The following is a 16717-nucleotide window of genomic DNA, read 5'->3' on the forward strand; positions in this document are numbered from 1 at the left end:
CTCGTCATGTCGTTCTACTCCTGCTCATGCTATGGAACCGGCAGAAAAACCCGGAAAGTTTTCCGGTATTGACTTCAAACGCTGGCAAATGAAGATGCTCTTCTATCTTACTACGTTGAGTTTGCAACGTTTCATCAAGGAGGATCCTCCGGTCATGGCTGAAAATACTCCGGATGATGAACGACTTGTTGTAACTGAAGCATGGAAACATTCTGATTTCTTGTGCAAAAACTACATATTGAGTTGTTTGGAAGATGGCTTGTACAATGTCTATAGTGTCATGGAAACTTCAAAAGCGTTATGGAATGCGCTTGAGAAGAAGTACAAGACTGAGGATGCCGGACTTAAGAAGTTCGTGGCTGCAAGGTTTTTGGATTTCAAGATGATTGACACTAGGTCAGTCATAACTCAGGTCCAAGAATTACAAGTCATTGTGCATGACCTCCTTGTTGAAGGTATGACCCGAGTCAATAATTTTATTAATAAGATTTATCTTATTACTAATTATGAGTTTTTTATTGAAGGTATGGTCATAAATGAGGCCTTTCAAGTCGCTGCTTTCATTGAGAAATTACCTCCGTTGTGGAAGGATTTTAAGAACTATCTTAAACACAAGCGGAAGGAAATGACACTAGAAGACTTGATTGTTCGTCTGAGGATAGAAGAAGACAACAAAAATGCTGAAAAGAAGTCACGTGGAAACTCAGCAATTGTGGGGGCAAACATTGTTGAGGAGGCACCACAAAATAAGAAAAAGAAGAAGGCTTCTGGACCAAAGAATTACCCAAGCAAGAAGAAGTTCAAGGGTAATTGCCACAATTGTAGAAGAACTGGGCATAAGGCAGTGGATTGTCGTGCGCCAAAGACTGATAAGAAGAAAAAGAATCAAGCCAACATGGTTGAAGATGAAATGGAAGACTTGTGTGCCATGTTGTCTAAATGCAACTTGGTAGGAAATCTGAAAGAATGGTGGATAGATTCTGGAGCCACCCGCCATGTGTATGCTAACAAGGAGTTATTTTCTTTTTATGCCCCCGCAGGTCTCGACGAGACAATCTTCATGGGAAATTCATCTACGGCCAAAATTGAAGGAGTTGGTAAGATTGCGTTGAAGATGACGTCGGGAAAAATAGTGACTCTAAATCAAGTCCTCCATGTTCCAGAAATTCGCAAGAATCTTGTGTCTACCTCACTTCTTGTCAAGAATGGATTCAAATGTATTTTTGTTTCTAATAGTGTTGTACTTAGTAAGAACGATGTATATGTAGGAAAAGGTTACCAAAATGAGGGCCTTTTTAAGCTAAATGTAATAGCAGTTCCTATCAATAAAGTGAATGTTTCTTCTTACTTACTTGAGTCAAACACTTTATGGCATTCGCGTTTAGGTCACGTAAACTTCAAAACATTGCGGAAGATGAAAAATCTAGAAGTATTGTCAAAATTTGATTGCATTAATTCCAAATGTCAAATATGTGTGGAATCAAAGTATGCTAAGCATCCTTATAAGTCCGTTGAAAGGAATTCAAGTCCTTTAGACTTAATTCACACAGATATTTGCGACATGAAGTCAACACCATCTCGCGGTGGGAAAAAGTATTTTATTACTTTTATTGACGATAGCACGAGATACTGCTATGTTTATTTACTTAATAGTAAAGATGAGGCAATTGATGCTTTCAAGCAATACAAGAGTGAAGTTGAAAAGCAACTAAACAAAAAGATCAAAATGATAAGAAGTGATAGGGGTGGCGAATATGAATCTCCTTTTGAAGAAATTTGTTTGGAAAATGGCATTATTCACCAAACAAATGCCCCTTACTCTCCACAATCTAATGGAATTGCGGAGAGGAAGAATCGAACATTGAAGGAGATGATGAATGCATTGCTAATAAGTTCTGGCTTACCACAGAACTTGTGGGGGGAAGCTATACTTACAGCTAACCGGATAATCAACCGTGTATCTCATAGTAAAACACAATCAATTCCTTATGAAAAGTGGAAAGGAAGGAAGCCTAGCTTGAAATACTTCAAAGTGTGGGGGTATTTAGCTAAGGTACAAGTTCCTAAACCTAAAAGGGTTAAGATAGGTCCAAAAATGGTTGATTGTGTGTTTATTGGATATGTAACCAATAGCAAGGCATATCGTTTTCTGGTTCATGAATCAGAAAATCCTGAGATTCACATTAATACGATAATAGAATCAGATGATGTTGAATTCTTTGAAACTATTTATCCGTATAAAAAGGAAAGTGAAGTGACCTGCCAAAAGTCAAAACGACCTCGGGAGGAAATAACAGATGGTATGCCTAATGAAGAAAATCCAAGAAGAAGTAAACGTCAAAGGATATCTACTTCATTCGGTCCAGATTTTCTGACTTTTCTGTTAGAAAATGAGCCTCGTACCTTCAAGGAAGCAATGTCTTCCTTAGAAGCACAATATTGGAAAGAAGCTGTCAATAGTGAAATAGAATCCATATTGAGCAACCATACCTGGGAATTGGTTGATCTTCCTTGAGGTAACAAAACGTTGGGTTCTAAATGGATTTTCAAGAAGAAAATGAAGGACGATGGTACTATTGACAAATACAAGGCAAGACTTATTGTCAAAGGATTTAGACAACGAGAAGGTCTTGACTATTTTGACACATACTCACCGGTAACAAGAATTACATCCATTCGGATGCTAATAGCATTAGCCGCCTTGTATGGTCTTCAAATTCATCAAATGGATGTAAAAACAGCATTCTTAAATGGTGATCTTGAGGAAGAAATTTACATGAACCAACCTGAAGGGTTTGTGGTTCCGGGAAAAGCAAAGAAGGTGTGTAGACTTGTCAAGTCCCTTTATGGACTAAAACAAGCACCCAAGCAATGGCATGTGAAATTTGACCAAACAATGTTGTCAAATGTTTTTAAGATTAATGAATGTGATAAATGTGTTTACATTAAGAACGTTCCAAATCATATAGTCATTATTTGCTTATATGTTGATGATATGCTAATAATGAGCAAAGACATTGCCGACATTCAAGCTACTAAGCGTATGCTTGCTAGTAAGTTTGATATGAAAGACTTAGGAGTTGCCGATGTAATTCTAGGAATTAAAATCCAGAGGACTCCTCAAGGTCTAGCTTTGTCTCAATCACATTACGTGAAAATGGTACTGGAAAAATTCAAACACTTGGAATTTAGAAGTGCAAGAACTCCAATTGACTTAAACCATCATCTTATAAAGAATAAAGGTGAAAGTACGTCTCAATTGGAGTATGCTCGTGTGTTGGGAAGCTTAATGTACATCATGAACTGTACACGACCTGATATAGCTTGTGCAATAAGTAAACTTAGTCGATTCACAAGTAATCCCAACAAACATCACTGGGTGGCAATGAAACGAGTTATGGGATACTTGGAGTATACCCAAGACTACGCTTTGCACTACAATAAATATCCTGCGGTTATCGAAGAATATAGTGATGCAAATTGGATAACCGGCTCAACAGAAACAAAGTCCACAAGTGGATATGTTTTTATTGTTGGTGGAGGAGCAGTATCTTGGAAATTTTCCAAACAAACGTGTATCGCTCGTTCTACAATGGAATCAGAGTTTATAGCTTTAGATAAAGCCGGTGAAGAAGCTGAATGGCTTCGAAATTTCTTAGAAGACATTCCAATCTGGACAAAGCCTTTGGCTCCTATTTGCATACATTGTGATAGTGAGGCTGCCATAGGACGGGCAGGGAGCGTTATGTACAACGGAAAGTCTCGTCATATACGACGAAGACATAACACCGTTAGACAACTACTTTCTAGTGGAATTATCACCATTGATTATGTAAGATCAAAGGATAATGTGGCGGATCCGCTTACAAAAGGCTTATCTAGAGAGGGAGTTGAGAAATCATCTAAGGGAATGGGACTATGGCCGAGGACAAGTCAACATGGCGGTAACTCTACCTAGAATTTTGGATGTTCCGAGATCTAGGTTCAAGGAGCTCAAACAAAGTTATGATTGACCGGTTCAACATTGTCAAAATAAAATCTTTGGTCCATTCTCGTGATGAAGACAATGTTCAGTAACAAGGATAGAACTTTACACGTTCTTTAATGATTACCAAAGTTTGATGAGGTATCTATCAAATAGTGTCTATCTAAAGGATTACACGTTTAGGAATCACCTACGTAAGTGTGAAGTGTAAGCCGCTTCAAGGAGAATTCTGTAAGGCCAATTCTCTACGCACTTATGAGACCATGCGGTGTTCATGGCTAAAACGAACACAACAATGAGAACCAAAAGACGGTTAAGGGTTGGTTGTGTGACATATGGCTGTCTAGGTATACACTAAAGTTCGATGGTTCAAAGATATCAAATCTACCGATTGACCGAGTATATCCGACATATGTTCACTACGGAAAATTCAAAGGGAAACCTACTTATCCAGATGCAATTAATCCTTACTTGCAAAATCACATAGCTTTCATCTATGATCTTTCTTGATACAACCATTCCCATTCATGTGGGGGATTGTTGGACTTTAAGCCATTGAACTTTAAAGTAGAAGAAGTGTGAATTGGAAATGGAGGGAAATAAAATGGAGGGAAAATGAAAATTTGAAGAAGTGAACTTTTGTCTTGCACTTTGTCCCTCATTGGTGAGGGACAATCACATTTGTGTGCTTATATATAGATTCACTTCTTAAAGCTCTTAAAAGGAGTTGAAGAGAATGAACCCTCGTGTCGTCGTCGTCGCTCGCTCGGCTCGGCTTCGGCTTCGGCTTCGGCTTTGGATTTGGATTTGTCAAATGATCGATGAGATTATTTTTTGGACAAAATTTATTTAATAATTAATTAAATGCTAAGTCATTGCTGAAAATACGCTAGAATCGCGATTCTGCCGTGGTCCACCGCGGCAGGTTTATTCAGAGAGCCTCTCTGATCGCGGTTCTGCCGCGGTCGCGGTGGAACCGCGGCAGGTTCATTCAGAGAGCCTCTCTGACCGCTATTCTACCGCGGTCGCGGTAGAACCGCGGCAGGCCGCGTATTTTCTGAAAAGGCACCTTTCCAGACACCTCTTCTGATATTTGCCTATAAATTCTGAGGCAAGGCTGCATCTTCTAGACATGAAAAAGACTCCAGAACTTCTTTCTTTCTGAATAAACTGCATCCTAATTCGCAGTCTCTCTCTCAAATTCGTAAGTGTGATTTTGCTCCGTTCTTTGAGTTCGTTGGTATCATGCAGTTTGTATTGCCACTGTTGCAGGAAGGTTTATTCCGCGTTATCCTGGGAGGATTTAATCCATTACCTTGGCAACGTTGAGGGGGTTAAAATTCCTTAAGGACACACAAGAAAATTGTGGACTCGGAATAATTTTGATTCTTTATTGTTCTTTCTAGATTTCTTTATTATTCTAACAGTTTTATATTCTGATTTTTTAACACAGTAACGCACACAGCTACGTGATTGTGTAAGTCTAAATCCGTTTTATTTGGATTACATGCTCAAATCCTTATGAAAGTTAAATTGCTTTCTTTCACTTATATATGAAACTGTATAATGTATATTGAGTGGTGTCTGTACCTTTTCCTCAATTGAATTTGAACTCTAACCTAGTTAATAATATAATTAGCATCGCTACTAGAAGAGGAGATGGAATAAGGAAGTAAAAATAGCACAGTATAATCAGTTTTCGGACTAGTCATTCAAAAATAGTCAGCGTTTACGAAGTCAATGAAAAATAGCCACTATTTTGCTGCAACAGAGACCGGTCCAGCATAATATACTGGAGTTCGATGCACCTGTATATGAACTCCAGCATATTATGCTGGAACGGTATACTTTGCTGATTCCAGTATAATATACTGGAGACTGGAGCATTGGTGCTCCAAACTCCAGTATATTATACTGGACAATTATACTTGTTGGAACTCCAGTATATTATACTGGAGTTCTAGTTTACTTTTGCTGGAACTCCATCATATTATGCTGGAGTTCTATCATACTTATCCTGGAACTCCAGTATAATATGCTGGAGTTCAAGCATACTTATGTTGGAACTCCAGTATAATATACTGGCGTATTTTCCGAATTTTGAACAGTATTTTCGCTCAGATTTATTTTTACATAAAAAGTGGCTAAATTTTGATTACTTTTGAAATTGGGCTATTTTTTAATGACTAGTTGTAAATCTGACTATTTTTTGAATTTCAGCAAAAAAGAGTGAGATGGGCTAATACTTCTTGCTATATTTTGCATTTCAATTTCGTGTCATTCTTAGAGAGACAAAAACATTGAGGAGACTAAATTAGTTTTCTCTTCAATTTAGCTGTTTTACATGTGTTAATAATACAATTACCTTACTGCAAATTGTAGACAATGATCTTTTTTCAACAATCAACGCAAGTGTTTGTTGAAACTAAGGGTGTTTATCGGGCGGGCTGGGACGGGCTGAACGGGAAAAATCCCAGCCCGTTCGGTTAGCGGTCGGGCTGTTAGCGGGCTGGGAATAACGGGTTGTTATAGGGCTGGGATTTTTCGGGTTTTCGTGGGCCCGTACGGGTTAGGGCTCACAAAGGCTCGGGCGGGCCGGGCTTAATTCTTTTTTCTTTTTTTTTAATTTAAATTTTATTTTTCTTATTCAATGTTATTGATAGTTAAGTATTTGCAAACTTTTAAGGGTTAGAATTAAACTTTGAAGTTTAAAGTTTAAAGTTTTAAATTTGAAATTTGTATTTTATAATTATAAAATTGAAATTGGAAAGTAAGTGGCTACAAAAAATTATTTAATAAGAGTATAAGACCAATAGGCAAATGTAAGGAACAAACTCTGAAGGCTTTCATTTATATTTTTAATATTTCAAATTAATTTGCAAGTTCTTTTTTGATTTTTTTAAATTTTTGAACTTGCAAATTAAAACTTAAAAGTTTACAATAATTATAAAAAATAAGAAATAGTACATCACATGCTTTCCATCATTTTTGTAAGTTCTTCCATGTCAACATGAGGTTCTTGGTTTCCGGGATTGGTTGAATCGGAACCATAAACCATTATATCTCTAATTTCTTGGTCATCCTCTTCGTCTACCTCGTCACGCCCTTGATTTTTCCGTTCTGATCTTATCCAATCTCTGATGCACACTAGAATTTCCAAAGCGTTGTTGCCCAATGAATGACGGGTATCTCCTAGCTGCTGTCTTGCTTGGTTAAATGCGCTCTCTGATGCGACTGTTGAAATCGGCACATTTAGCACGTCTCGAGCCATGGCCGAAAGAACATGAAATTGATTTGAGTTGCTCCTCCACCAACTCAGCGATAGAAAATCTTTTGTGAGGGGCTCTGGTGACTTTTGCAAGTAGAATTGTAGTTCATCAATATTCCTGCTACTGGTTTGTTGATGCTCTCCTAGTGTAGACCAAATCTGATAATCTTGAACACAATCATCATCATCCATAGTTGTTCCAGATGTTGAAGGATTAGTTGAAGGAATATTTGCATCTACAACCGAAGAAGCATCAACAATGTTAGCATAATAATTATATAAAGTTTGTAAATGTGTGTAGCTCAGAAATACAAGTGTCAATATCAGGAGTTTCAGTTGGGCCAACATCCATATAAGTATATAAAGCTCTAATTAATTGGCGACACTTTATCATTTTGACAGTAGGGATTAAAATAGCACCAATTAGGTAAATATAGGGAATTGGGTAGAAATACTTTTTAAACTTATCTAGCATAGATTCAACAACAGTAGCATATCCTTCTTTCTGCTTCAAATTATGTAGTAAAAGAGAAATTTCAGCAATATGAACTAAACCATTTGAAATGGTAGGATAATAAGCTCCAGAAAACTCAAGTGTAGCCACATAAAAATTTTGTAAAAATTGTATAACATCATGAATGACTTCCCAAGTTCTAGATGTTAACAAACGGTTAGGATCGGTACAATGAGAATTAGCAACTTCAGTTATAGGCATTCTATATTTATAACAACATATTAAGAACAAATAAGTATAATTCCACCTAGTAACTATTTCTTCAGGCATGAGTCTTGGTTTTAGTCCATAGTGTACACATTTTTCCTTAAATGCATTTAATCTAGTACTTCTATTATTTCCTTGAATTACACCAACAGCTCTCCTAATTAAAGTAATTTCATCTCTAAATAATTCAAGGTCACTCTTCACAATCAAGTTATAAATATGACATGCACATCTAACATAAAATATTTCAGGAATTGGTGGGTGTAGATGCAATTTTAATATTGTAATAGCAGCAGTTTTGTTAGAAGTATTATCAAATGACATACACAAAACTTTTTCTGCAAGATTATAAAATATAGCAACTTCATGTATAGTATTACTTATAAATGCACCAGTATGACTTTGATCTTCATCATATTTAAAAGCAATAATACGTTTTTGCATACAAAAATTATCATCTATCCAATGGAATGTAACAGTCAAATAATCATTTCCATTCACAGCACGACCAATATCAGAAGTAAGAGAAACTTTACAAGGAAGGCTTGCGAACAAATAACGTATATATGTCTGATATTGTCCAAAAAGCCTAAAGATATCAGCTCTACAAGTACTTCTAGGAATACCTTTAAACATAGGGTTATAAATTCTTTGAATATAAGTAATAAGATACGGTGAAGAAGCAAAACTAAAAGGTAAACAACCTAAAACAATCATTTTAGCTAATTCTTCCCGATCTTTCTTAATATCGTATTTCCCAAATAACCCACCAGTACTCGGGTTAAGTCTCTGTTGCCTAGATAACTCATCTACTTCCCATTCAAGAGGGTGTTTCTCTTCCATATGCCTACGAAGTTGACCCGTTCCCCCTCCTTTACCGGGCTCATGTTTATAATGTTCACTACAAATTTTACATTTTACATATTTTTTTTGATCTTCTAGTCTTTCAAAAAACATCCAACACTTACTTCTTAATCGTCGATTCTTCTTAATAGGGAGAGGAGGCCTACTTGTTGCACCTGCACCCCTAACATTTTGAGTTTGACTAGCATTACCAGGTGTAGGTTGGTGGTGTGTCAAGATTATCGGGTGATTGAATATCATCTAACAAAGCATCTAAATCATCATCTACACCATAATTTTCTTGCATTCGCTCATAATCTACATTTAAATTTTCAGGTGAACTTTCAGAAATATGTGTAAAGCTACTAGAAGAACCAACACCACCTCTTGTTCTTTTTGAAGTTTTCTTACTACCACCTCTAGTGCACGCTTTTTTGGCCGCTCTAAGTGAATCCATTATATAAATTAAATTAAGAAATTAAATTAAGAAATTAAATTAAGAAATTAAATTAAGAAATTCAAGTAAGAAATTAAATTAAGAAACTAATTAATAAAATAAGTGTACACCAAATAAGAGAAAGAGATGGAACGAGTGTACCGGGATTCCTTATGCCGCACTAATTTTGAATTTTTGATATCAAAATTCAAACTTCAATTGATAGACCGAAACTTGATAGTTGATAATACTTGAATACTTGATAATTGATACCACACTTTACTTGAATAATTGATATTTGATAATAATAATTTTGTAATGGCTAAACTAAATAATTGATGAAATTTGAAATAATAAATAATTGAGAATTTGAGATTTGAGAATTTAAGAACTATAATATCAAGAGAGAATTGAGAGTTTGATAATTGAGAGAGAATTAGAGTAGTAAGAGAGTGAATTTGTGAGAAAAAATGAAGAAGAAGGGGGGCTATTTATAGATTTTGGGGTGGGAGGGCTATATTATTAATGGGGGGCCGAAATTGGCCATATATGCAATTTCTGGCCGTTCCCCAACGGTCATTTCTGAATTTGACCGTTGGGAACGGTCCAATTTAATTTTAAAAAAAAATCAAACGTAAACCGGGCTGCAGCTCGTGTTCAGCCCGTTAATGAAATTCGGGTTTAACGGGTTCGGGGCACCGTTAGTCTAAACGTGAACGTACACAACCCGGCCCTTGGCCCAACCCGTCCCAACGTGAACAGTAGCGGGCTGAACCGGGCTGATCCGGGTTAAAGCGGGCTGAAAACGGGTCAGCCCAGCCCGATAAACACCCTTAGTTGAAAAAATGAAGCTGTTATCACGAATATGCCTCCAAATACAACATAAATATAACAACTTTAGGGTGTGTTTGGTACCAAGGGAAATATTTTCCAATTTTCTCATGTTTGGTTGGTTTATTTGTTTTGGAAAACATTTTCTTTATGAACTCATTTTCTTCCAATTGGAGGAAAATGTTTTCCTTATCAAGAGAATGGAAAATATTTTTCAAAACTCCTTCTCAACCTTCCCTACCCTCACCAACTCACCCCACTCCCTTCTCCAAAAAAGACTTTTTTTTTTCAAATTTCAATTTTTTTCATTACCACCCACCCTACTACCCCACCCCAACCCCCACCCCTCCCGCAAAAAAATTATTTTTCTTACCTTATTTATTTTTTGTAATTTCAAATTTCTGTTTTTTCGTTTTTCTGCATCACCCCCTCCCCCCCCCCCCCCCACACACAAAAAAAATTACTTTTATTCGTAATTTCAAATTCTGTTTTTTCATTTTTCTGCCCCCCCACCCCTAAAATATTTTTAAAAAAATATATTTTTCAGTTTTAGTTTTTGTATTTATCGATTTAAAGGTTCAAAATTTTACAAGTTCCAAAGTTATGTGTTCGGAAGTTTACATGTTTAGAAATTATAAAGTTTACGGGTTAGAAATTTCGTGGTTTCGAAAGTTTAGCGGTTCGAAAGTTTATGAAAAATGTGAGTTCGGAAGGTTGTTGGTTTGAAAGTTTATGGCTTCATGTTTATTATATCTAAATTATTTATAAATACTCTTGAGAAGTCATTCTCCTTAATTTGCGTACCAAACACCGGAAAATGAATAAGATTACTACTTGTTTTCTAAGAAAATATTTTCTTGAAAAATATTTTCCACGAAAAACATTTTCCGTTATACCAAACACACCCTTAGTGTGCGAAACTTCGTTCTTACTATACACGTTGCTTTTAACTTATAATTGTGCATACTCGTATATGAACAATAAAATTTGATAAGCTATATGATGAGAAATCTCAAATTCATAGAATCATTATAAACTTTTGCACTTAATAAGAGGAGTATTCGCTTTACATTCAAATGTCGCTTTTGTTGAAAAAAGCTTGTCATCGTAGCAATGCAGCTTTTAATCACCAAGTACTAAAGTGCTGAAACTGGTGTTATAAATAATCATTATCGAAAATAAGCAGTTGATGAAGAAGTGTTGATAAACTCATTTTGTATTAAAATGACTTAAAAGCGCCCTTAAAGTTACTAACACTTAAAATAAACTAATTATTGCAAAAAAAATTCATCAAAATGTTCTACACTTCACATTCGAGGTGAATTCTGTTGGCTATATATACATATATTTTCTCAGCTCAACGGGATTGTTCTCACCCCTTTCAACACTCTCCAGTTGAGACTGTGGCAGTTGGTTGCTATAACAACGTCAAATCCATGGGAAAATTTAACTTTCTTTGATCCTTAGGGGTCGTTTGGTAGGGTGTATAAGAATAGTGCAGAATAAGGTTTATTAATAATGCATGGGTTAGTAATGCAAGCATTAGTTATGCAGATATTATTTCTTATTTACTGTTTCGTGTGGTGTATTAAAATTATAATGCATTGCATAATTTTTAAGAAAAATAGTTGTTTACAAAAATGCCCTCCATATTCTCTAGCTTTAAGGGACTTTAAGGACAATTTTGTGTTTGACCATACTAATACATGCATTAATAGCCTTGGTATTACTAATGTCATGGTTTTCTATGCATTACTTATACATAAGGGTCGTTTGGTATGAGGTATAAGAAGGTATAAGAGTGGTATAAAAATTTAATATCACTTTAATGCTCTGTTTGGTTAGCAAACCAGGTATAAGTTATCCCGGTATTAATTTTAACACCGGATAACTTATGCCTTATAGAAGGTGGGGTAATTAGCACCGGTATAACTTATACCTTCTTCTTAGAAATTATGTAATTGTCATTCTTAATACAACGTACTAAACAATGAATAAACAACAATCCCAACATAACTAATCCCAGCATAACTTATCCCAATATAACTTATATCGGCATAACTTATACCGGTATAAATTGTATTCCAACCAAACGACCCCTTAGCGGTTCTTTCTTTCTTTAAAGGGTTAGTTTATAACTTTAAATTTGTTATGAATAGTTTGTACATTGGATATTACTTTGGATACTACATTGGATGCTACATTGGATGTCCATGTTGTGAATAACTTAAAGATTAAATTTCCAACTTTATGTCCATCATCTTTACTTTTTATACCTATAAAAGGCCATGTAATTGCAATGGAAAAATACACCAAAGTGAAAGAAGAAAACACTTCTCCCTTCTTTCTATCTCTTCTTATTTACATTTTACCGCATTACTTTTATTTTACAACACGTTATCAGCACGAAGCTCTAATTTTATTCTTAACTCCCGCTAAGTTGAGCCATATTTTATTAAGGTATGTATCATTATAATCATCTTATTTATGGCAGTACATATCATATGCTCACTGTTTGCAGATTACTTGTGCGCTTGGGCATCTTAAATAGTTTAAGTACATTGCAGTGATTAAATAACTATTTTCTTCCGTGCTCAACTCTTAGAGGACCTCAAAGTCATCAAACTAGCTATGCACTAATGTCATGGACTCCCTGGATCAAAACATATCTTTAAGGCATTTTGAAGAACTGTGAGAAATGAATTGACAAGCAATAATTTTTTTAATTACTTTATATTTATTGGAACATATAAATAATGTTAGTCACGTTCAATTCTATAACACATATATATCAATAATATAAAGTGAAATGAAACAAGTATGTAATTTCTACTTTATGGCAAGAATAAAATGAAATAGTAGATTGTTAACATGATATAGCTCTATTTTCATTTCTTTTACCTTAATCGTTTTGTTTTCATTAATTGTTTATTATTATAATTATTTCTCTAACTTATTCATCTTTTATGACAGTTTTCACTATGTCAAATTTATCAAAACTTGAATTTGTGGCACTTGACATCACCGGAAGGAACTATTTATCATGGGTTCTTGATGTTGAAATTCACCTTGATGCTAAAGGTCTTGGAAATACTATTATACAAAGAAATGAAGCATAAAATCAGGATAAAGCGAAGGCCATGATTTCCTTCGTTATCATCTACATGAAGGGTTAAAAACTGAATATTTAACCGTAAAAGATACACTTGAATTATGGATTAATTTGAAGGATCGATATGACCACCTAAAACTTACGGTATTACCGAAAGCTCGGTATGAGTGGATACATTTAAGGTTGCAAGACTTTAAAACCGTAAGTGAGTATAATTCTGCTATCTTTAAAGTAAGTTCTCTATTAAAATTATGTGGAGACACTATCACAGATGAGGACTTATTGAAAAAAATATTTTCTACTTTTCACGCTTCAAATGTGGTGCTACAACAACAATACCGTGAAAAAAATTTTAAGAAATATTCTGAGTTAATCACATGCCTACTTGTGGCTGAGCAGAATAATACTCTATTAATGAAAAATCATGAAGCTCGTCCCACCGGGTCAGCTCCATTTTCGGAAGTGAATGTTGTAGCAAGATATGATAAGTTTGAAAGAAAACAAAATAATTACCGTGGTCGTGGACATGGTCGTAAACGTGGACGTGGCAGGGGGCGAAACAATTATCGTCATTATGGTGGAAATAAATTGGAGGACAATAAGGGTTCTCAAATTAATCATTCAAAAGGTAAAGCTAGTATGTGTCACCGATGTGGTATGAGAGGTTATTGGGCACGCATTTGTCGTACGCCAGAACATTTTGTCAAACTTTATCAAGCCTCCCTCAAGAAAAAAGAAAATAATGTGGAGGCACACTTGACCTTTCAAAATAATGATGATGAAGTAGGTCCCTCAAATAAATATGATTCTAAGGTACATCTTGCATATAAAGATGATGATTTTGAAGGCCTAACAAATATTACTCATTTAGAAGTTGGAGACTTCTTTGAGGATATTGACTGAAGAACTAATCATCTTAATGGGGAATGAAGCTATAAAAGTTGTTATTTTTATGTTTGCAACTAGTATATTTTTTGAGTGTATTTTCCTAATGCATCATGTGTTGCTAGTTTTTACATTCCTAATGTATTTCTTAATATTTTTTTCCGCTTGTCTTTCATATTTCTTATGATGTATTATTTGTTTTCTTTTATGAAAAATATGAAAATTCCCCAGTCTTCAGTTGGACTCAAGATTAATAAAGAAGATATATGTCTTCTGGATAGTGCTACAACACACACTATTTTAAAAGATAAAAGATATTTCTCTTATTTGGTAATGAAAGAAGCGAATGTTAATACAATATCTGGTAGTACAAGATTAATTGAAGGTTCTAGAAGAGCCAATTTATTACTACCAGGAGGAACAAATTTGGCTATTGATGAAGCACTATATTGTAGTAAATCTCAAAGAAACTTATTAAGTTTCAAAGATATTCGCCAAAATGGCTATCATATTGAGACTACAAATGATGAAAAGATTGAATATCTTTATATTACTACAATAATGTCCGGTAAGAAATATGTGCTTGAAATGTTACATGCTCTTTCCTCCGGCTTATACTACACAAGTATTAGCAGGATTGAAACACATGTCATAGTAAACGAGAAGTTTACTAATGAAGATAATTTTATTATTTGGCATGACCGGTTGGGCCATCCTGGTTCTAATATGATGCGTAAAATAATTGAGAATTCACATGGACATGCAATGAAGAATCAGAAGATTCTTCAATTTAAGGAATTCTCTTGTGCTGCATGTTCTCAAGGAAAATTAATTATTAGACCATCAACTATTAAAGTTAGGATGGAATCCCCTGCATTTCTGGAACATATACAGGGTGATATATGTGGGCTCATTCACCCTCCATGTGGACCATTCAAATATTATATGGTTTTGGTAGATGCATCTACAAGATGGTCACATGTGTGTTTACTATCAACTCGCAATATGGCATTTGCGAGATTGTTGGCTCAAATAATAAAGCTAAGAGCACAATTTCCAGATTATGCAATTAAGACAATTCGTCTTGATAATGCTGGTGAGTTTACATCTCAAGCCTTTAATGATTATTGTATTTCAACTGGGATAACAATTGAGCATCCGGTTGCTCATGTTCATACACAAAATGGTCTAGCAGAATCATTGATCAAACGCCTCAAATTAATTGCTAGACCAATGCTTATGAGAACAAAACTTCTCATTTCAGTATGGGGTCATGCTATTTTGCATGCAGCAGCACTTGTGCGGATAAGGCAAGTTATCATAAAGTCTCCCCATTGCAATTGGCTTTTGGTCAGGAGCCAAATATTTCCCATCTTAGGATCTTTGGTTGTGCGATATATGTTCCAATTGCTCCACCACAACGCACAAAGATGGGTCCTCAAAGAAGGTTGGGGATATATGTTGGATATGAATCTCCTTCTATTATAAAATATCTAGAGCCGATGACTGGAGATTTATTTACGGCAAGATTTTCTGATTGCCATTTTGATGAATCAGTATATCCAACATTAGGGGAGAAAATAAGCAGCTGAAAAAGAAGATAGATTGGAATGCATTATCACTGTCTCATTTAGATCCTCGAACAAATCAATGTGAACAAGAGGTTCAAAAGATTATTCATTTACAAAATATTGCAAATCAATTGCCAGATGCATTCACTGACCTACCAAGGGTGACTAAGTCACATATTCTAGCTGCTAATGCTCCAATTCGAGTTGATATCCCGGCAGGACAATTAATTAAAGCAAATGAGTCTAAGCCATGCTTGAAACGTGGTAGACCAATCGGTTCTAAAGATAAAAATCCTTGAAGAAGAAAAGGAGCAAGTGATCAAAGTGAACATAAGACAGAGGTAGTGGCTCAAGAAGAGCCCCAAGACGTAACAAATGATAAGACCTTAGGAGAGGTCCAGGTACCTGGAAATAATGAAAATAAAGAGATATCAATAAGTTATGTCTCAACCGGGAAAAGATGAAACCGAAATAATATTGTTATCGATAACATTTTTGCTTATAATGTTGTTGTTGAAATAATGCAACAAGATGAGGATCTTGAACCAAAATCTGTCAATGAATGTAGACAGAGAAATGATTGGCCAAAATGGAAAGACGCTATCCAGGCAGAGTTAACTTCACTTGGAAAACGTGAAGTCTTCGGACCCATAGTTCGAACACCTGAAGGCGTAAAGCCAGTAGGGTATAAATGGGTTTTTGTGCGAAAACGAAATGATAAAAATGAAGTCGTTAGATATAAAGCGCGACTTGTGGCACAAGGGTTTTCCCAAAGGCCTGGAATTGATTATATGGAGACATATTCTCCTGTAGTGGACGCTATCACCTTCAGGTATCTCATAAATATGGCAGTGCAAGAAAAACTTGATATGCATCTAATGGATGTTGTTACAGCCTATTTGTATGGATCATTAGACAACGAAATTTTTATGAAAGTACCTGAGGGGTTTAAAGTGCCAGAAGCATATAAAAGTTTTCGAGAAACTTGTTCAATAAGCTTCAGAAATCTTTATACGGATTGAAACAATCAGGTCGTATGTGGTACAATCGCCTGAGTGAATACCT

Source organism: Nicotiana tabacum, chromosome 10, assembly GCF_000715075.1.
Source record: "Nicotiana tabacum cultivar K326 chromosome 10, ASM71507v2, whole genome shotgun sequence".
Lineage (NCBI taxonomy): Eukaryota > Viridiplantae > Streptophyta > Magnoliopsida > Solanales > Solanaceae > Nicotiana > Nicotiana tabacum.